General features: G+C 40.4%; 1 protein-coding gene across 1 annotated transcript in view; it reads right to left on the bottom strand.

Annotated features, from left to right (window-relative positions):
• Window positions 1–22254, bottom strand: part of LOC111155005 (thyroid hormone receptor beta) — a 214149-nt gene extending 191895 nt beyond the window's left edge. Inside the window, exon 1 of the mRNA XM_022514998.1 lies at window positions 22181–22254. The gene's annotated coding sequence lies outside the window, so the exon portion shown is untranslated. The remainder of the gene's footprint in view (window positions 1–22180) is intronic.
• Window positions 22255–22686: the final 432 nt, after the last annotated feature.

Below are 22686 nucleotides of genomic sequence, written 5' to 3'. Positions count from 1 at the left end.
GGGAATCTCCCCTTCACATCCAGCGAGGCCTGTAGGTAGACCCCACAAATCTGCTGCCTGGGGGATGCCGGGCAGTTCACACTGTGGCCAACACTCTGGAGCTGTTCCCTGGAGCTGTCAGCTGCTAAGAATATCCTGCCACCCACGGGACTAAATGTTCATATCCTCCAATTCATGCCCCAATTGGACATTTTAAAAAGGCCATTACCAAAAGCCTTTGAAAATTATGTTCCTTTCTAGAATCTTAAAGACAGCCACTTAACTTCTATTATATACTCTATGATTATTTAGCATTAACACTTTTCACTTGATATATAGTTACTTTTCTTCCCCATTATTAAGTATTACCTTAAAATGCAACCTCATTTCCTCTTCTATTAAATAGAAATTCAGGATAAGTTTCTCCTCATTGAAAATGTGTTGAATTATTTCAAGAACATTTCATTTCTACAATGCTCATTCACATTTTGGTTAGAAGGCTCTTTAAAAAAATAAAACTTCAAGGTACCATAATATCACCTTTCAATTCACTTTTTAAACTTTTTTTAAAAAATATAAATCTGGTGTATATTTGGAATTATGCATTTATTGTAACTTCCCACACAAAGCTAGAATGCTGTCTATAATATTCTTAGCAGTCAAAAAGGAACATAATTACGAAGAACTTATGCAGAGGCAGGAATCAAGTTTTTCTTGTTCTTCCTTTCAACACATGATTTTTGAGAATTACTTTGAAAAGTTAATTTTTGTTCATCATCTTCCTTTAGCAGCAGGATAGGCATTTTATATACCTTTGTCATTGAATTATCCCAACCACCCCGTGATGAATTTTTGCCTCCAATTCCCAGTGGATTGAAGGTATATTTAGCAGGGTTGAATAATAAGTCTGAGGATGCACAGCTAGAAGCAGCAGCTCCTGCATCCAGATCCACGTCTCGGTGAGACTAAAGCTCACACGGCCATTCATTAGGGCTCCAGTTTGGGGGAGAGAATCCCCTTTTGAAAAACCCAGTTCCATGGGAGCACTTGCCAGACTACTCGAGAATTCTTCCTTAGATCAAGCCAAATCCTCAAATTCCCATCCACTGTTAGTCTTACCATCCCAAGCAGGAGTTCCTTAAATGAAACAGAAGGTTCCAGAAGGTTCCATGAAATCCCTGATGGTGAGCACCATTTTTGCCTTTATTTAAATGTATTTTCTGGGGAGTAAGTCTAAGTTTGTTTTTGTTCTTGTTTTTTTTTTTTTTTTTTTAATCAGATTGTCAGTGGGGTCTGTAATCCCCTCTTCCCAAAGGATAAAACCCTTCTTCCTGGGGAAATATGGAACAAGTAATCTCCTTACTCTGAATTTTAGGCCTTCTACTTGAAAATAAGCTGCAGTCATTTCTGCAGGCTTTTCTTCTCCAGTTGGACACTCACAGTTCTTCCCATATTTCTTGTGCAACAGAGAACATCTCCAGAGCCTTAGCCTCTAGGGAACACATTGTGGTTGTCCCCTCAAGCATGGCACTTGGGGGAACTCAGTGCCCCTCAAAGTTTAGCACTGGGAACTGATTACAACTTCCTATCCCTATATCCATTTAATATTTTACTTGAGAATAAGATGATAGTTTATTTTCTTCTTAAAAGTCTCCTTAAAACTTTTCAAGTTTATATGGTCAAATCAGTGTGTTGTACACCTGAAACTAATATTACATGGTACACCAATTATACTTCCAGAATAATACTTTTTTTTTTTCAAGTTCACATAATACAGGATTGTAATCTATATCCCTTTAGGATCCTCCTTCTTTTTCATTTCCCACCAAAAAAGCCTGAAATACAGGAGTTATATTTTCTTTACTTTGTCTTTTAACTTCAAGAAACATGAGAAATTCTGGAAAAGCACATTTGTGTAATCTCATCCTTAGCAATGATACATTAGGGTTTTAGGAAAAGTTGGCCATTGGAAGCCCATACCCTGAATATGGACAGATCTTGACCCATCCATGAATTGTAACAAAATCTCTCTTAGCGTTCACACAGAGAGCATCATAGGGGCGGTCAAGCACTCACCCTGCCGTCCTGCCCGCTTCCAGAACCTGCTGACATCTCCACGCCTTCCACATGAGCTGCTCCTAATCTACTTCCACGTCAGGTAGAACGAAGACTCTCTAAGCAAATGACCTGCTCGGGACCCAACTCTGCCGTCCTGTGCTTCCGTGGCTGAGCGATCCCAATTATACATTCTTGAGACGCATCTTAGATGAGCGCGTTGACTGACGCTGGTCTGGCGTCATGACTGCACGGGCTTGGCCACAGAACACACTCCCCAGATAAACGGCTCCCCACTCCAGACTGTTCTCTCGAGCTGGGATTCCACACCATGCCTCCAGTCTTGCAGCAGGAAGATGAGCAAAGCTTGTGGAAACTGAAACCCCTAGTGAAACGGGACTCCTATGACACCAGGAGGCTGCCAGGGCAGCTAACACCTGACATACTACCCTACCCACGTTCTTGGGCCCTGGATCGATGAGAACTTTTACTCTCTCCCTCTTCCATCCAGCCTCATCATCAGAATCACAGAGAGAAATCGTTCACCCCACGGCTGCTGCTGCTTGTAACCGGCAAAGAGGATGGGAATCGTTTCTTTGGCTTGAGATAAGGCTGAGGATTCCCACAGATTTGAAGTTTCCATGGGTTTGAAGCCATCCAGGTTCAGGCTTCTGGGTCAATTTCCAATGGCCTCCCCATCCTCCTCCTTTTTTAAAAGAAAGGCATGATTCTGAAGATGTCCCATAGAGCTGCCTTGCTTGCTGCCGGGGTACCTAGCAATGCATTTAGTTCGTTTTATTGTGCTCTTCAGATAACATGTTTTTGCTGGCGTGTGAGGTCTGGAAGCTGTCTGCATGCCAAGGCAATGCCCCTTAAATGAAGTCTTACATAAGCCTGACAAATTATCTTCAGATACAAGTAATCTCAATGAGCTATTACAGAGCCATGAAAGAACTGCTGGTGAACCACCAAAACAAAAGCTACCTGAGCAAATACATCAAAATGCCTGTCCTATGGGGATTTTGCCAGTAACCTTTCACCGTGAGATTTTGTTTTTTTAAGGGTACTGGCACATTTTTTCTTGCCTCCCATCCTTTGCTCCCCTTTTCCTCCCTCCCTCCATCCCACTCTCCCTCTCTGCTTCTTTTCAGCAGACATCATTCTCTCTCTTTTCCCCATTCCTTCCTCCTTCTCTCCTTCTTCCCTCTCCTGTTGGTCCCCTCCCCTTGTACATCCCTGTCCTCCTCTCCATACACTATTGTTGCGACTCCATATTTTATTGTTGCCCACCAGATAGTCTTAGATTACAAGTACCCTGCATAGCTAACTTTCACCCTCTCTTGGATTCTAGCAAGGAGGATGGTGTATCACTTCTCTCCCGGACTTGACAGCTCTCAATGTCTTCTTCCTGGGTCCAAGATAAAGCCCTACTCTTCAGCCTGCATACAACACCCCTCATGCAGTCCCGACCATCAGCCCTGTCTCCCACATTCACACTGGCCACAGCACACCTTACCACCTCACACATGCACTTGACACCTCCCAGACACATTTTGCCTTGTCCTAACTCTGACAGTTGCCCCTTCTGTTCACTGCTTTTCACAAAAGGCGAAGCGAGCCTGTCTTTAACGTTCCAGCCCTTCCCTGAGTTCCTCAGACAGTCAGTTACTTTCCTCCTTGGGTTAACATTGCATTGCAATTTTTTTTTCCTGTCTCTTCAAATAGATTAAGCGTTCCTGGGGCAAAGGCGTTGCTGACTCACCCACCAGGCAGTTGCTCAATAAATGTTTGCTGAATGAACTCTGTTTCTCTGAGTTTCTCCTGGATATTTCACAAGTATGTAGAAGCAGCAACACAGTATACTGTTTACAAGAATGAAAGTGTGGGTTCAAATCCCATCTGTGATTTGAGCGAGTTACTTAACCTCTTGCTGTCCCAGCTTCCCTGTCTGTAAAATGGGACTAATATTGTCCAACTCTAGGTGAGTCATTATGTGGGATATAGTTAGAACACTGCCTGGAAAATGGAAAGAGATACATGCTACATGATTGTTTGCTAAATACAGTGGTGGTAATTCAGATAGCCCACGGCTGCCTCAGCTTTGCTCAGGGAGAAAGTTCAGACATGATCAGGGCTGACTTGATTTAGATGAGTAAATACTTTATTGGGAATGGAAATATCTGCCTCACTTCTCCAATCAAAAGGAGAGATGCTAGGCCAAGAATAAAACTGCATTCCACAAGAACACTCTTAACAGGCTTTGCCATTCCTAGGGTTCTTCTGTGAGCCAGGGGTTGGGGTCTGGATGGCATATAATAGAAAACCAAGTAAAGAAATTATAAGTTGTAGACTGTCGTGTATGAAGAAGTACACACTGGTTGCAAACTGTTTAAAAGAAAATGTGTTTGTGTCCAGATAAGAAGTTAGAAAGAAGTTTGACATCTCCCCATTTAACATCAAAAAGTGAGTAAAAGTCAAAACTCAGAGACAACAACCAAAGGAAGTCTTGCTTCCTTTTGTTTGCAGGTACACTGAGAAGATTTTCTGGGCTGAAATTCTGCAGAAAAGATTCCCACCTAAATATACCCGCATGATATGGCCCTACAGACATTCTAGGTGTATCTCTTGCCAGTGGCCTCCCACACGAACCTTAATACTCCCATTGCCCTGGAAATCCTGGAAAAACCCATGCTGAAGGTTAGTTCCATGCCTTGGCTTTGCAGCTCCCTTGACTGGGATGCCCTCTCTCTGTTTTTTGTAACACTCAGGTTGTCACTCTTCCAGGGAAGACTTTCTTTGCTCTCTCCAACCTCCTTTGCTCTGGGCCTCAGAGCTCCCCAAGCATACACACTTCTCAAAGCATGAACATACTGCATTACACTTGTATGCTCACTTTCTGTCTCCCTCACTAGATTGTGAGCCTTCCAAGAAGAGACAGTGCCTAGGTCCCTGTTGTTTCCCAATGCTCAACACAGTGCCTGGAACAAAGAAGATGCTCAATAAATGCTCCCTGGGGACTCATTGAACAGACAGGCTGCCCTATGTCTGTAGGGACAGACTCATTGCCAGATGTCTATGGCAGCAATGCTGGGTGTCCCCTGTGCAGCACTGACCGGGGCCATCCCTGGGGTTCTCACATTGGGGGTGTGGCTAAGAAATGTTTACATGTGACAAAGCTGGAATGATTGCACAATTAGGCATCATGTCCCTCTTGAAGGGGAAATAGGATTTCTGAAAAACGGTTAATAACAGTTGCACACAGTGTAGCCTGAGACAAGAATTGAAAGGAATCTTGATGAAACTTCAACAATTTCTATGACTCACTGATGTCTGGTGAAAATGTACATTAAAGCCATTTGGTGAGAAACTGACAGCCCCATCAGAATGACCACACTGAAAAAGACCAACATTGGAAGTACCGGAGTGGGTAAGGAGGAGCTAGAATGCTCTTGGGCTGGTGGCAGCACTGTCAGTTTACACAGCCAATTTGGAAAGCTGTCTGGCAATTTCTCATACAGTGAAACACACACTTACCCTCTGACCTATCTCCTAGATAGACATCCAGGAGAAATGCATACGCTCACCAGAGGATGGCCCCAAACAGGGAATGACCCAAAGGTCTACCAACCAGAGAATGAATAAACAAATTGTGGTTTATTCACACAATCACTGTTACTCTGCAGTAACAACAACGCCATACACACATGCGCAGGAACGTGTGTGACCCTCACAGACAACCCACTGCACAAGAAGCGTCAAATATGAAAGAGGACGTATCATGCAATTCCTTGTTGAGTGAGTTCAAAAATGGGCAAAAAAAAAAAAAAAAAAAGAATCAGTGGTGATGGAAATCAGAACAGTGGTAATCCTTGGGGTGAGTTTTAGGTTCAGATAGGGGCCAGATGGGGTGGAGCGGGGCATGAGAGGACATTCTGGGATGCTGGAAGCGTTTTCTCTCTCCTCATTAGGGATGGCAGGGGTGTACACCTGTTTAAAAAAATCCATAGAATCTTACCTATTTTAGTATATGTGTGTTATACCTCACTGAAGAGTGGTAGATCGATCGCTTGACCATTCAATCGATCAATCACCAGAAATCTAGATGAGTGGAAGGGAGGAAACACTCCATCATTCACATAAAACTCAGAGCATGGATTGCATAACCCCTCTGTGGTTCACGGAAAGCAACCATCACTGAACATAACCCAGGAAATAGCTCAGCTGAACTGGCTGGGTTGTGGGACCGAGCATTATGGTAAACTCAACTTGTTCCCATGAGTAAGAACAAAGATGTGCCCTTCCCAAGAGGTCACACCTGTAGCACAACTTCCTTTAGGCTTGGTGGGTAAAAAGTTCAGCGAAACTCACTCTTGTAGAATTTTTGCAACAGGGACAATTCCTCAGTTATAAACCTTGAATCAACTCATCACCTTGGGGGTCATACAGTATGAAAGTTATGTTACAAAAATAAAGCTATGAAAACTTTATTATTTTTAGACTAAGGTCAAAACTCTTTGAAGAGTGTAAGCATATGAAGGCCAGAAAAGGGGAAATAAAGTTGTTCTCTAAAGTCTTTTTGCAAAGCTTCACCAAAATGTCAGGTAAGTGAAAGGTGATCAGAATCCTCAAATTCTTAAAACCTGCTACATATCTCTCACCTGTCTAACCAAAGGGAAATCGATGCCCTAGGAAGATGCATTTTCTTTTTATTACCAACCGGGGCTTTGGCCCCAGACCCACACTGAACCTGACCACACAAGATGGGGACCTGGAGAATGCCCATTACTCTTTCAGTGTTTTTCAGCTGGGGCATGAAAGCATTTGGGACTCATTGTTGGAATATTTTGGATGTTGCGTTATGCAAAATATAATATTAAAATAAATCTCACCTGTTATTTTTTTTTTTTAACATGGTTGCCAGAAAATTTAAAATTAAATATGTGACTTGCATTCGTGGCTCACCCTACATTTTCTTTCTTTTTTTTTTTTTAAAGATTTTATTTATTTATCGGACAGAGAGAGGTCACAAGTAGGCAGAGAGGCAGGCAAAGAGAGAGGGGGAAGCAGGCTCCCTGCTGAGCAGACGGCCTGATGCGGGGCTCGATCCCAGGACCCTGAGATCATGACCTGAGCCTACAGAGGTTTAACTCACTAAGCCACCCAGGTGTCCCTCACCCTACATTTTCAAAGGACAAAACTGGGTTACAGTATAAAGGCAGGAAAAATAAAATAGAACTCAGAAGTCCATGAGAAATTATAACTACATATAATGTAAGAATAATATAGTCATTTCATATGTATCTTGTAATATATTTTATACATTCATAAAGCATATTATCAAGCAAGATACTAGAGAGGAAATTGGAGAGAAAAAAATAAACTTTGGTGAAATACTGATTTCCAAAGAAACAATGATATAAGTATAAATTTCACACTGTCTCCTTAATCACCTAACCAGAAAAATAAACCAGTATCAGAGGCTTGAATACTTTTTATCTCTTCAAATTAGAACCATACTTTCCATAGGTTCAGTCAGGATTTTTAAGCTCCTGGGAAAAGTAGGTAAGTGTGTTAAGTGTCATTTTTTTTTTTTTTTTTGGTTAATCTAATCTACAAGCATCAAATAACAAAGAGTTTATTGTATTATTTGCCTTGGGCCAAGTCCAGCTTCCACCTCTGTATTCTGAACCTTCCTAGAGGTAATTAGAGTGTATACAGTCTTTTTAGCAACTCTTGAATCTCCTATCTTTTCCTGGAGTTTCAGGAAGGCAGTTTCCCACTTTGGGTCTTCAGATCTTGGGGGCATCAGAATCTCTTCTCAGCTTTTTGAGCTGAAAGCTAATTCTTTCAGGATATAGCTGTCCAGATGCAAAGAAATATTACTGTAATTTTTTTCTCTTCTACGTTATTATCAAGGTTTTGACTCATCGAGAACGTTCTACCAAAGTCATGTATTTCCTATGAAAGGAGTTTGATTTGCTGTGCTGAACAGTATGTGGGTGTCATTTCATGTTCTTACATAGTCCTGCATGTAATCGATTATAGAAAAGATTTAAGCTCTTAGCTCCATCTCACCTTCCTACTATCCCAGCATGTTTTGCAGTGGGGACACTGTCCGTGTGCTGATTAGTGGGTCCTTCTCAGGTTGGCAGAGATAAGGAAATCATGGGTGAAGAGTCATAAGTACATTTTTCTCATAAGCACTGCATTCACACCTACTCATCTCCCATTCGATCCACTTCCTCCCCCAGAACTTTAAACGGTAGTCCTCTCCGTGTCCGAGATTTTCATAAAACCATGCCATTCATTTTGATGAGTGTAAGAAGTCCACAGATAAAGCTATCAACTTGTTTTCCTCTGCACGTTGACTTGTTTCAACAAACTCAGGCCTCAGGCAACCACAGTTCCTAAGCATATTTTTCTGGATCCAGCATCTCTAACTTTTTAAAATGGCAACTGCTTCCCTAGCCAAGACGGACGCCCTTAAAAGCTCTGTGTTGTTTTCAGATGTTCTTAGGATGGCAACAACAGCAATCATGCAATGCAACCAGCCACATGGTATGCAAAGGCTCTGAGTATGGACTTCGCTTTCTCCTAGTGTACTGGGCCTAAGAATCCTCTGGGGAGCTTCTTAAAGAGTGAAGATTCTGATTTGTTAAATCTAGAGAAAGCTCTGAGATTCTGTATTTCCTTTTTCTTCTTCTTCTTCTTTTTTTTAAAAGATTTTATTTATTTATTAGACAAGGATCACAAGTAGGCAGAGAGAAGAGGAAGCAGGCTCCCCGCCATGCAGAGAGCCCGATGTGGGGCTTGATCCCAGGACCCTGAGACCATGACCTGAGCCGAAGGCAGAGGCTTTAAGCCACTGAGACACCCAGGTGCCCCATCCTTTTTTTTTTTTTTTTTAAGATTTATTTATTTGAGAGAACTGTGCACACGAGCATGAATGGGGGTGGGGCAGAGAGACAGAGGAAGAGGGAAAGAGAGACTCTCCAGTAGATTCCCGGCTGAGTTCGAAGCCTGATCCTGGGACCCAGGAGATCATGACCCAAGTGGAAATCAAGAGTCTGATGCTTAATGACCTGAACCACTGAGGGCCCCTGAAGTTCTGCATTTCTAACAAACTCCCAGGTGGTTCCAATCCCACGAAGCCTAAAGCACACACTGAGTAGAAAGGAGACCCTCTCTAGGAAATCTTCCATCTATAGGATTCCATAATTCTGTGTGTCAGAAACCAATAGCTGACATACGCAGGGGCAGATTCTCCTTAGGACCTTTGCTGGAATACTCCAGAAGTCATACTACCAGTTGTAGACATAATATCTAGATAGGAGGATTTAGATATTAAGTCTGAGAGTCACCAAATCATTTTAGAATCTTGCAGTGGATCAAAGTTACTATTAGTTCTTTCAAATGTGGATTCAGCTACTTTGTTCCTAGAATATCTCTACAAATGAGCCCCTTTACGCCCCAGCTGGATCTCTGATTATGCTGGATGCAAAACACATCTAAGTTTATTCAGTAACTAGTTACATAAAGCAGCTCTCTTGAAGCGTTATGCAAAGAAGAATTTTGCTAAATAAATATTTGCTACTCAATTTATCTATTCTGTAAACATAGATGCTACAGCGTAAGGTTTGCTTAAAGGGGAACATATTGCTCTCATTCCATCTCTGATAAGAATGAAAAAAAATTTATATTCATAGCACACACGAAAACTCACAGATGTTTCCATCACATCAATTGTTTATCAATTCCAAGGAAATATATATAACACCCTGTCTTCGATGCTCATATTAAATTCCTTTGTGTAGGTAAATTCTAAAAGAACGATGATGTAAACTAAGTGGAAGTGAAAGTGAAACTTATATACGATCTTTATTATGTATGATTTTCCTCCCTCTCTTGACTCTAGGCAGATGCTGTTTCGCCATATGAACTGAGTGCTATGCGCATACCATATGCCAAATACTGTGCCAGGTGCTGGCAGGTGATGGGAGAGCTGTAAGGGGTGAGAAGACAAATAATTCCAGTCTCTACCCCAGCCAGACTCAAATGAGTGGGGGAAGATAGGCACCTGACTAAGTATTTACAACATAATATGCCTATAATAGCTGAAGCTAACAATTATATAGCTCTTTTATCTGTCAAACACTCACTGTTCTAAGCATTTTACATATATTAATTCATTTAATCTTCATAGCAATCCTATGAGGTATTATCTCCATTTTATGGCTGCAAAAACAGGCAAAGGCAAGTTAAATGGTTTCCTTGAGTCACACAGAAATGCATGGCAAACTAGGATTTGGACCTGGAAGATCTATTCCGGAGCTGCTTTGTTGGTTCGAGTGTGGTCTGTTACCAGCACCACGGGCATCACCGAGGAGCTCTGTTAGGAACAGAATCTCAGACCCTGCCCTAGACCTCTGGATTCAGAATCAGCATTTTAGCAAGACTTCTCAGTGCCTGTATGATTGTTAAAACTTGAGATGCACTACTCTAGATGCTCCTCCAGCTTCTACTCTCATTAAATTTTCATGGAAGAAAACCCTGCTCTCCACTAACAACATATTAAATAAAAGTATGAACCATATAATTTAGTAAAATGACCATAATTAGTAGCTCACAGGTCCAAGATACAAATGAACTAAGGCCACCCTTGGACTAGAAAGCTCAAGGTCTACGTATCCTGTTGTTTGATAACCAACAATACACTGGATTGTCTCTTAAGCCCCATTACTAGAAAACCGGGGAAGCAAATGCTCTTAGAATAAGCATATTCCAATGTTGTGTCTATCCGGCTGAAAAATATACATATTATATTATTTTTGATTAAATGGGAAATATAAAATATACATGAGAATATTTGAGATTAAGCTGGAGTTTCTAGATAAGGTGAATAAAATGGATGACTGCAGCAGGCTCCTAGTTAGTCATGGTCCGTCTTTTTAGACTGTGGTTTAAGTTCCCGCTTCCTACATCTGTCCGTCTATCTTGGACCCTTTTCAAGGCAGTAGGAAGAAGCAGTAAAAGAGAAAGAAGCCAAATACTTATTTTAGCAGATGAATTGTTATTTATTCATTGCTCCTATAAAAGGGTTGCTGCGAGAAAAAGGTTATACTAATTACTAAATGTTGGTCTCTAGATGATGTGAGAAGAACAGCTTCCTCTGATACATTGATAACTAATGATTGTCATGATACTGCCATATCAGATGTTTCCTCTCAAAGGAAGAAAACAACACTGAAAGAAGTGGCTGGGCCATCCTTGACTCATAATAGCAAGTGGTTTTAAAAGAGTAGAGAGCATGCTTACAGCTGTCTTACGGCATCAGTCTAAGTTTAGCCATCCCTGCTAGCTCTTCCTCATTGATTCATTTCAACTTCAAGCTATATTAGTGTAATAAATGTTTAAAGGAGAAATAAAACCCCGTTTTGATGTGTATCAAACCATAAGACAGCAATTGTCTGGTAATGAAACCACCTGCTGCCTATAACAATAGCAACAATGAAAACACAGAACAAAAACACACAACTGCTGAATGATGGAAACAGGTTTTAGGACTAGCGACCTCTCTCTTCCTTTCTCCTCTTCTATAAACATGAAATCTTGCTTATTTGTGGAGGCCTGATTCAAATTCTAATCCCTGCAGTAAAGGCTTCACAGGTCGCTGCAACCACCATTATCTGTTTCTTGTAATATCTCGACTATGGAGTCTGACCCATTCATTTTGCCAAAAACATAAATAATAATGAATAACTAAGATTATTATTTACCTCTGCCTGCATATGTATCTCAACTCCCCAGTTAATTTTATGTTTCTTTGGGGAATATAATTGGTTGTGCTTTTTGTGCCTCCCACTGGTATGGTCTGGTGTTTTGCATAGAGAAAAGCTTAATAAATATTTGACAGCATTTTGCCCAAAGGGTGCTAGTAACTAGCTGTTCCATCTATTATTAATAGAAAGCACAACCCAAACCCAGAAATTAATGTGTGTTGGTATGAGTTCGCATTTCAAGAAAAAGCTGTCTAATCAATTGTGGTCTTCTTAGATGGTTGCCATTGAAGATATTAATAAAATAAGTCAACACAACACTAAAAACAGTTCTAGAAACCTGTGTTTAAACTAGGTAATTTGTCCGTTTTGTGAAAGAGATGAATATTTTCTGATAATCTATTTTCTTCATCCAAGTGAAGGCTAAAGAAAGCCTTCCCCCATTCTCCTACTTCTAATGAATGTATTTAGGAATTAAGAAATTTCAGTCTTACTTCTAGTTCAACCAAATACTTGCTATAAAACTGTTGGCAAGTCCTAATGGCAAGGGTTTAAAACATTCACCAGTGGATAATGGAACAATCTAGGTTCCAGTGAACTCTTCTAGGTTCTAATCAGACCCTCCTGTATGAAGTTAGTTTAGGATTTTTAAAAAATTAGTTTACAGGGGCGCCTGGGTGGCTCAGTGGGTTAAGGTCTCTGCCTTCAGCTCAGGTCATGATCCCAGGGTCCTGGGATCGAGCCCCACATCGGGCTCTCTGCTCTGCGGGGAGCCTGCTTCCTCCTCTCTCTCTCTCTCTGCCTGCCTCTCTGCCTACTTGTGATCTCTGTCTGTCGAATAAATAAATAAAATCTTTTTAAAAAAAAGTAGTTTACAAACCAATGCCAGAGACATGAAGAAGTTTGAAAAAAATGAGGTGAAATTGACAGTTCTGGGGGAAAATTCCTTGGTAAAGCCTCCTTCTACATTACACACTCTAGTGAATCCCAGATGTTTTAAAAGACTAATTCTTTTAAGGAAATTTAAAAAAATTCAAGAAAATACAGCTAATTATGTAATTGATTTTTATATGGGGAAAATATTTAAGTGTGAAAATAATGGAAGATATTGCAAAGGAAAGACTAATAAATTTATATGAATGAAAATTTGAAACTCTATAACAATAATACAAATATAAGGGAATTAATAATCATGTAGCAGATATTTATTAAGCATCTACTATTTGTCAGGCATTTTTCAAGGTGTTTGGGAGATTATATCTATATATAAACAAAACAGACAAACGTTTGGATGTCTTTGCTGTTAAGGTGGCTGTTGTACTGTATAAAGACTGACAACAAAATAAATAATCCCATTATATGGGAAAAGGTGGAAAATGCTTTGGGGAAAAAGGAAAGTAGAGCCAAGGGGGGGATCAGAAGTGCCAAGGGCTGTGCTTGTTTGGTGCTCAAAGTTTGAAATGTGGTGGTCAGAGTGGACTTCAAGAGTGGTACTATTCAAATAAACATAATGCAGTAGGTACCCTTACTGGTACCTTGAGGGATATTTGGGGGTTCTAGGCAGAGGGAAGAGTCATCTGCTAGAGCAGAGACAAATGAGAATTTGGAAAAACTTCCTTGCAATGCATGAGATTGGTAGAGATAAAATCCTTAATTGAGAAAAAGAGTTCTTAAAAATCAGCTTAAAAAAATCAATGTCTTGTAGGAAATAGACAAATGACATGAACAGATAATCTTTGGATAGAAGTCAAGGAAAAATGAAATCTTTCTCACCTTATAAGTAATCAAATAAACTCAAAGCAACCTCACTATTGGGATATCCAGTTTCTGAAGATTAAATCATGTTGGTGAAGATGTGATAAGATTCTCTTCTACAGTGCTAATGGAGGCATGAAATAATGCAACCTTTTGTAAAATACGGTATATTTATCAACAACCTTTATCCTAGAAATATCTCTTACGGAAATCATCAGATATTAAGACAAAATTTATGTATATTTATGGCAGCATTGTTTATAATGATATATAAATGATTAATACCTAGATATCAAGCTGAAATTTCCAGCCCAGGATGTAACTATGAGCATTTGATGCTTCCACCTCCAATTTCACATGGCCCAATCAAAGTCACCTTCTCCAGCCCCATCCCAGCTCCCAAATCTCCTCCTCGTCTTGTCTTTCTTAGTTCAGTGAATGGTTCAAATGGACTTCCATTGCATAAGACACCAACCCAGGAGCCATCCTTGATGACTTCTCCCTTGAATTTTCCTGAATTCTATCATTCCCATGTTTTGTCAGTTCTGCTTTTGTAATATTTCTTGAACCCATCCCATCCTCTTCATTCCCAGAACAACTGCCTTAGTTCAGCTCTCATCATTATCCACCTGGGCTAATTAGTAGCTGCTTATGTGGCCCATAGAGGCCAAGTTCACTTCCATCCCATCTGTCATACCCTTGCCATAGGACTCTTTCTGAAATATTAAACTAGATCAAATCACTACCTTGTTTAATTTTTTTAAAAATGGCTCTCTACTTCTGTCATATTAAAACCCAAATATCTTAAACAAACTTCTATGACATAACACCTGATTATCAGCTCTCTTGCCCCATCAGCTTGAATTCTTCACTCCATCTGTAACAATGAACTTACAAATTACCGATCATTCCCCATTGTCTTTTATATGCTTTCTTCTGCCTGCCCCCCTACTCTTACTGTTCTTCAGACAACACCTCTTTACTTTTCTAGACTCAACTGACAACGTGAAATCTCTGCTTTTTGTTTGATCAATCTAAGTTAATATATCTCGAAGTTATGTGTGCATCAGAATCCTCTAGAGGGCTTGTTAAAGTTTCCTGGGTTCTACCTCCAGAGTTTCTGACTTAGTAGGTCTGGGGGGGAGCCAGAGAATCTGCATTTTAACAAGTTCCCAGGTGCTGTAGATGCTGTGATGCAGGGGCCCCACTTTGAGAACCACTTGTCTAGAGAATTCTTTATCAAGGCAACTAGAGTTTGGTTGACTGCTCATTTTTTTCATTCATTAAACAAGTGTTTGCTATGTGAGTATGTGTCTGTTCTGCATTTGGACCTGGCAAGGTATTCCGCATAGGGGTATAATGATGGTCTCTGTCTGGGACAGAGAAGGCAGGAGTGATCCATAACAATTGTGCAGGTTGAATATTGTGTAAATGGTGCTCACGGGAGTATTACAGCTCAGCCAGAGGTAACAGTCTTGGAAGTCAGAGAAACAAACCCGTGGTGTGCACAACAGTGTAAAACATACCATGATACTGATATGGTATATACCATGATACAAACACATAGCATGATGCAAATATGCACAATGTTCTTTGAGACATGAGCAGAGCCTTCAAACCCAGATATGAATTGAAGGCAAGGAGACAGGCAAGGCTTCCTAGAGACTGTGATACATTGTGGAGTCTGGAAAGGTGAACAGGAGTTATTTGGGAAAAGAGTAGAGGGAGGCAGAGAGAAGTCGCATATGCAAAGACACAGAAGGATGATATGCGGTTGTAAGTAGATAGTTAAGATGGAGTAAAGAATATGGAGGGCTCCAATCACTTTGTCTATGTGAAGGGCTTAAATTTGCTTAAATTTTTTTAAATTATGAAATACTGCATGCACCAAGTGGTATATAAAACAATATTACAGATGCCCATTCAGATTCGCTCTATTTGCTTATCTCTTTTTATAAGAAACGGAACAGAACAAAACACAATGACCTATCTCCCTCTCTTTCCCCTCCCTCCCTTGTCTTGCCAAGGTAGCCATGATTTTACAGTTGGTGTGAACTGTTCCCATGTGTATTTTTGTACTTTTACCATGCAAATGTATAGGCATTTACTTTTGAGTTTCATTTATTTTTTATTTAAAAAAATTTTTTTAAAGATTTATATATTTATTTAAGTAATCACTACACCCAATGTGGGGTTTGAACTCATGACCCTGAGATCAAGAGTGGCATGCTCCATGGACTGAGCCAGCCAGATACCCTGACATTTACTTTCTAACGAGAGATATCTTCCAGGATATGACAGCAGAAATTACAACTTTCTGCCTCAGCAGCCTTCCTGAGAAGACACCTTGAGCAGCAGGCAGCCTGTGCCCATCAAACTTGTTCTTCTCCAACATTTGGTGGGTGAAACAGGGTACATGTGAGCTTTATAAAATGCAATCAAAGAGGCTTAAAATCAGAAAATCAAGTTACGCTTATTCAGTGGTAGGTGATTCTAAAAGCTAAAATAAAAAAAAAATATTTTTGTTTTATAGTCAAGGTGTCAAACACACAGGATCAAGAGAGTTGTACTGAGAGACTCGGTCATTTCTGCTCAGCCCTGTGGATTACATACACGAGGGATGCGTGCATTTGTGGGTGTACCATGGACGCAATGGAGTTCCCAAAGAGCTATGCCAGGTAGCTCTGGTTCCAACCTACCAGCGCCACAGATGTGCTCTGATTTTATCATCTACAAAATGGCAAGACGTTACCTGCTGTGTTCTGGTTTAACAAAAGGGATGTGATGACAACCTGGAGGCTAAATTCTTATTTGGGAGCTCATAATGAGAAGTCTATGAAAATATAGTTACCAAAGATTCTGTTCCTCTTAAAGTTAAGGAAAGAAGGAAGTGGGGGTGGAGCGTGGGGGGAGGGAGGCAAGAAAGAAGAAAGAAGAGTTGAAAGAAAAACTGGTTTCCTTCCCCATCCTGACTTTCCTACTTTCTCTAGCTTGGCTTCTTATGATAACTTCTTAGTTATCTTTACAAATCCCTTTCTCCTTCTTCCTTTTAAAATCTATTGTTTAGCCCCTTTTTATTTTTCCTTTTTCTTTTTTTAGGGATGCCAAAGTTTGAAGATCTTCGCTATTGGTGTTATGGAGCCTTAGAAAAGTTTTATGTTTATGTCGTATGTGTGCATACATGTATTCATTTATGTGTGCATGCGTGTATTATTTATCCATTGCCAAGAGGATGCATCATAAATTCCCAAGCAAAATTCTATATAGACAAATACTACGTAACTTTTTTTTTTATCCAGATCTGTTTCTTAGAAGTTCAGCTAAATGTCTTTCCTGAGTTGCCATTCCTATATACAAATTTGAATATACATACACATAAATAATGTATACACATATATACAGCCCACACACATATGTGTGTGTATTTGCTGAAACACAGTTTTGAACCACACAGTTCATGAATATATTCTCTTTGGTCAGTTCACTCTTCATAAATTCTATCCCATCCTTCTCTTCTCTCCTGTCCCTAATGCGACCTCACTAATAAGAAGCTTATCACCACAAACTGAAGTCCTCAAAGACATTTTTTTTAGAGAGGGTGAGGGGAAGGGCAGAGGGACAGGAGAGTGCAAATCTTAAGCAGGTTCGATGCTGGGCTGATGTGGGGCTCCATCTCATGACCCTGAGATCATTACCTGAGCCAGAAATCAAGAGTCAGATGCTTAACCAACTGAGCTACCCAGATACCCCTCAAAGCTACTATTTATTGCTCCCACTTTCATCCATCATGGAGTTGGCTACAAGATCATTTCCTCTAAAGAACCACCCTGATCATTCTTCTCTGGAACCGAAAAGCTTCTCATATTTGCCTAACTGTGACTTGGTCTGCTAGGTGCCTCCATGATATACTTTTATAATCAAATTTCACTTTACTTCTGGGTAGCAAAGTACCCAACTACATTTTCCAGCTTCCTTTATAATTAAGAATTGGTAGAATATAGGTAAAAGTTGTGGGGTGGGAGTTCTGGTAATGACTTCTAAAGAGAAAAAACATAGCTATTGATGGGTGTCTTTCACTTTCCTTTTCCCAACTTTTCTGCTGCCTGGAATTCATATGTGAAGGCTAGAGCTCCAGCAGTCATATTCAATCAAGAGGTAACCTTAAGGATAAAGTCATATATGAAGGATAGAAATACAGAAAGATAGAAGGCACCTGAGTCCCTGATGATTACAGAACTACTCCCTGCTGCTGTGGAAAGAAAAATACTTTTGAGTGTTTGTCACTATTATTTATGGTTTTCTGTTATGGGCAGCCTCCAGATAGTAGCTTATTTTCTCCACCAATGTAGCTATTTCTCTGCTCCAGTTAATGTAATATTTTGATTAGTTTTGAGCCATTGCCTCTCTTCTTAAGATGAGGTTTACAGATAGAAAGACCTAAGTTCAAGTCCAGCCCTGCCCCTGTGACAATTATGTCTTTAAGCATTGTTTCTGTTCATTTTACCCTCAATTATCTTGTCTGGGAACCCATAATAATAATAATAGTAATCATTATTATTATCATTATTAATATGCATATTAAACTGTTACTTTTCTTTCATTCTGTTTTTCAGTTATTATCCCAATGGCACCAGTAGGAAAAATAGTTAAGGAAGGAAAGGGGAGTAGAACTCAAATCAGGATATTGTCCCAGTTAACAGTCCTTATAAGGAGCTGAATTAGTTTAAAGTTTCAGGGTGCTGATTTTTAGAAGTCAATGGGAAAAAAAATCAATAGATTGGACTTCAATTATTAATATTTTACCCTCATTCTCATGAATTAATAGAATCTGACTACACACATGTTGCATTGTCCTAAGACCGCTTGAACTGTAGATAAATGCATACGTACATACATGCATGCATATTCAGAATGTTGGCTCCAGGAGAACCACTTTCCCCAAATCACTGGGATGGAGAAGACACACAACTTCTGTCTTCTATTTTCCATTTAGACAAGTTAACTCTTAATGACATGAAGAAACAGTTCCTTTCAAATGGACATAAAATTGCAAAAAAAAAGAGCACATTCTGCCCAAATACTTAGATCGTGTAAGTTCATTTCTGCTCTTATGCACATTAAATTAAATTGGTTAAATAAAAATCTTGCTCAGTTAAATTTGATTCAATTAGGAAATTTATATGTGCAAAGCATTGAATGTGTGGGTTAAAATAAGTTCTGGTTATTTAAAATGTTATTTTTTATGCATGGTTCTTTTTTGCCATGGCTTCATTAGTGAACTAAATTTTTGTTAATGTGGATCAGTCTTGTGAATTAAATAGGCCTTGGCCCTTTGCTGGGAAATCACTCAAGTAGTAGAGAGTTTGTCTGCATAGCCTCAAAGGCTGGAACATTTGAGTATCTTCAAATGCTTCCTGTGCCAGCTTCACGTGACCCTCTCTTACCCTTCCAAACAGTGCCATCATTTCCTTTTCAAAAACATTTTCTGAGGCACCTGAGTGGCTCAGTCAGTTAAAAGTTGGACTCTTGACTTTGGCTCAGGTCATGATCTCAGGGTCCTGAGATTGAGCTGCACGTCAGGCTCTGGAAGCCCCTTTCCCTCTGCCCCTCCCGCCTCCCAAAACACTTTCTCTGACTATAAGACAAATATCATATGATTTCGCTCATTTGTGGAATTTTTTTAAAAAGATAGATAGATTGATTGATTGATTATGATAGGGGGTTGTGTGGGATGGTGCAGAGGGAGAAAGAGAACCAGGGAGCCTGACACAGGGCTCCATCCCAGGATTCTGGGATCATGTCCTGAACTGGAGGCAGCTGACCAACTGACTGAGCCACCCAGGCTCTCCTGTATGTGGAATTTAAGAAACAAAACAGGTGAACATAGGACAAGGGAAGGAAAAATAAAATAAGATGAAAATAGAGAGGGAGGCAAACCTTAAGAGGCTCTTAACTGTAGGAAACAGACTGAGGGTTGCTGGAAGGGTAGTAGGTGGGCGATGGGGTAACTGGGTGATGGGCATTTAGGATGGCAGTTGATGGAATGAGCACTGAGTATTGTATGTATGTAGTTGATGAATGACTAAATTCTACTTCTGAAACTAATAATAAAGTGTATGTTAATTAAATGGAATTTAAATTTAAAAAACCTTAAAATCATTAAAAATGAATACTAAAAAAGAAACCAAACCGAACCATTTCCCTTCCTTCTGCCTGCTTAGTGTTCTCATCAGGCTCTAAATGCAGAGTTGGCTGCTGGGTCCCATTGGGCCGGCCTATGTCCTTAGCTGCACTTCAACCCAAACAATTACCTTTCCTGTTACTGCTGGAATTCTAAAACATACAAATAAAAAAATTTAAGTAGGGTTGATGCAAAGTATTTCAGGGAAAAAAAGTATTTTTTAAAGGGTCAAAGTGCCTATGGCAAAGATACAGGTACAAAGCCAATCGTTTGAGAGTCCTTGACACACATGTCCAAAGCAGAAAGACCAAACCTGGAATAGCCCTATTCCACAGGTGTCTCTGGAGGCCCAAATCCCAATCTCGGTCACCAGAAGTTCCACTCCACTAAGGTATGGGAAAGGGAATCCTGCATTTCATAGGTGATGGAAAAACACTGAGATGAGGGAGCAAAGGATGCACAAGTTCTGAAGTCTTTCTGGAACATTATTGATACATTGACGGTACATGTGAAATCAATTCACTCACCAAGTACTGTGCTCAAGATTTCCACGATGTGACTGCCCACATATCACCTTTAGCCATATCACAGTCTAGAAGATCCCAAAAGGCAGTCTGTGGTCCCACTGTCTGGTATTCTCTGAGAACTTTCCCCCTGTCCCAGCTTTGGTGATTACTGAACAAAGAAAATTCCTGAAAAGGAGCACAGTCTCCTGTCCTCCAAAACTGCCTAATGATCTTAGAGCCCACTCACTAAATAATCCACATAACTTTAAGGAAGTTTATTAGTATTTTCAATATTTAAGGAAGCTCATAAGTATTTCTATGTATCCAATGACGAATTCATTTATCTGTTGCCTTATTTTCCCTCTTTGTTTTTATATTTTGAAGGAGGTGTACTTTATAGACAATACAAAGCACAGAGGGGTTTTGACAAATGCTGTATAGCCTGCACTTCTATAAAGTTCTGCATTTCGATCGCTCTAGAAAATTCCCTTATGCCCCTTCCCAGGCACTCCCGTCTTTTCCTCGAGGTAACCACTATTTTGATTTCTATAATCATAGATGAGTTTTGTCTTTTCTAGAGCTGTATGAAAATGGATTAGTACATGGTGCACTTTTCTGTGGCTTAGTATCTAATGTCTCATGTTTGAAGCCTGTTAAAAATCACCTCTTAGTTTCCTTATCTGTAAGTTGAAGGGGTCGCCTTATAAGATCCTGAGGATTCGGGAGGTCTCCTGGGAGCGATGAGGGGGGCCTGAGGAGTCAATTTGATTGGGATGGGTGAAGAGGAGGCTGAAGGGTGGGCTTTGTGACAACCCTCCTCCCCTTCAAACAGAACAGCTGTACTTTTCTGTGTCTTGCAAATTGGGGTTCTCTGGGAGATTTCATTTGGGAGAAGGTTCTTTGTTAAAAAAAAAAAAAAAATGTTAGAGACCTGCAGGCCCAGGTGATCCTTACTGATACTTTTCCCTCGAACATTCTATAAATTGCAAATAGTGCTTTCTGATATGAGAGCTTTGAATAGTTCCCATGAGAGAGGGCTGGGAGACAGAGGCAGCCAGACTGGGGGCCCCCAGGGAGGGCCAGGGCACTGAGCACTGTAATACTAGCTGTGGTTACCATCAGATAGCATCACCCCAACTGAGGCGCCCAGACAATAAGCCAGAGGCCCTGGGCAAGGGGAGGCACAAAGACAGCATTCAAAAGACCCACTCTCACAGCCCGAGAGCATTTCTATAGACTCCACCAGACCCTGGCCCAGCCGGAACGTCACCTGACAGCCAGAAAGCCATTTTTCACGGTTAGCTTTTAAACTGCTAAAAATAATAAACACAGAAAGGAAAGTGCTGACATAATCTTTGCTGCAGAGACAAACTGAAACTGTTGTTATAATAATGTAAACAAACTGGGTTCCAAATTATAACCTAGCCTTCCAAACAGGCTGCTTGACATTACCAAACATCTGGGGACCAGAGGGAGAATTGAGGGCTTGCCCAGGAAACAAGGGAATGGGCACTGCGCAGGTGCTGAGCCCTATCCCACCGGCTCTAACCTATAAACCACCGATTAGCTACTCCTGACACATTTTTTTTTTTTTAAGCACACAAGGAAAAGGCAGTTGGAGAGGGCTGCTCAATCTTCCTTGAGCACAACTTCCCCACATAACAAGTGAAATACAGCTCCTCTCTCTCATTGTCCAATTATTACCTTTCTCGCCCCAAATTAATTCTTGCAGACTTCCTTTTCTCCATTATGTTTTTCCAGCCCATTTAATGTTTTATATTCCACCGGAATGTCTGCAGATGTCAAAACTATGTTAAATAACAAGAGCAGCAATGCCACAAATTAGCAGGTAATTCCCCTCGTGCTAAAAAGTGACAATCATAAAGATCATGAATCTGCAAACAGCCAAGTCAAGCCTGATATCTGACCTTCTGATCCATTAAATCATGTGCAGAAGCTGGCACCCTCACAGGACGGCCAACGGGAGGGAAACCGCAGATCTGGAAAAAAGGAAACACAAGAAGGTAAATAGAAGTGTTTGTTTTTGTTTTTCTTTTCTTTTTTTAAGTTCCCCAACATTTATTTAATCTGCAACTGCTCTTCTTTCTATGTTTAAATAGGGTCTGGTTTCAGAGCGGTCTCTGATTCTGAATAAATGCAAATAGACTGAGATAAAAATCTCATTCCAGAGGGGTGATGGTTTCAGAGAAAGGAACTTGAACACAGAAGTGTAAATAAGACATTATAGGCATAGGACAACGTTTGTGGATCCCAAAGATCTACTTTGCTGTGGGCAAGATGCGGGAATTTTGGGAAGATGGTTATAAGGCAAATGTAAATCTTAAACAGTGTAGAGATTTTGTGCTAAAGAAGGTATGGCTGGCCTCAGAGGACGGTTCCTAGGTTCAGTCTCAACCAGCAGTAGCATCCCCCA

This window comes from Enhydra lutris, unplaced genomic scaffold, assembly GCF_002288905.1.
Source record: "Enhydra lutris kenyoni isolate GAN:26980312 unplaced genomic scaffold, ASM228890v2 scaffoldscaffold39, whole genome shotgun sequence".
In the NCBI taxonomy this organism is placed as follows: domain Eukaryota; kingdom Metazoa; phylum Chordata; class Mammalia; order Carnivora; family Mustelidae; genus Enhydra; species Enhydra lutris.
The sequence above is the reverse complement of the archived record's forward strand: the minus strand, read 5'-3'. Positions and strand labels throughout refer to the sequence as shown.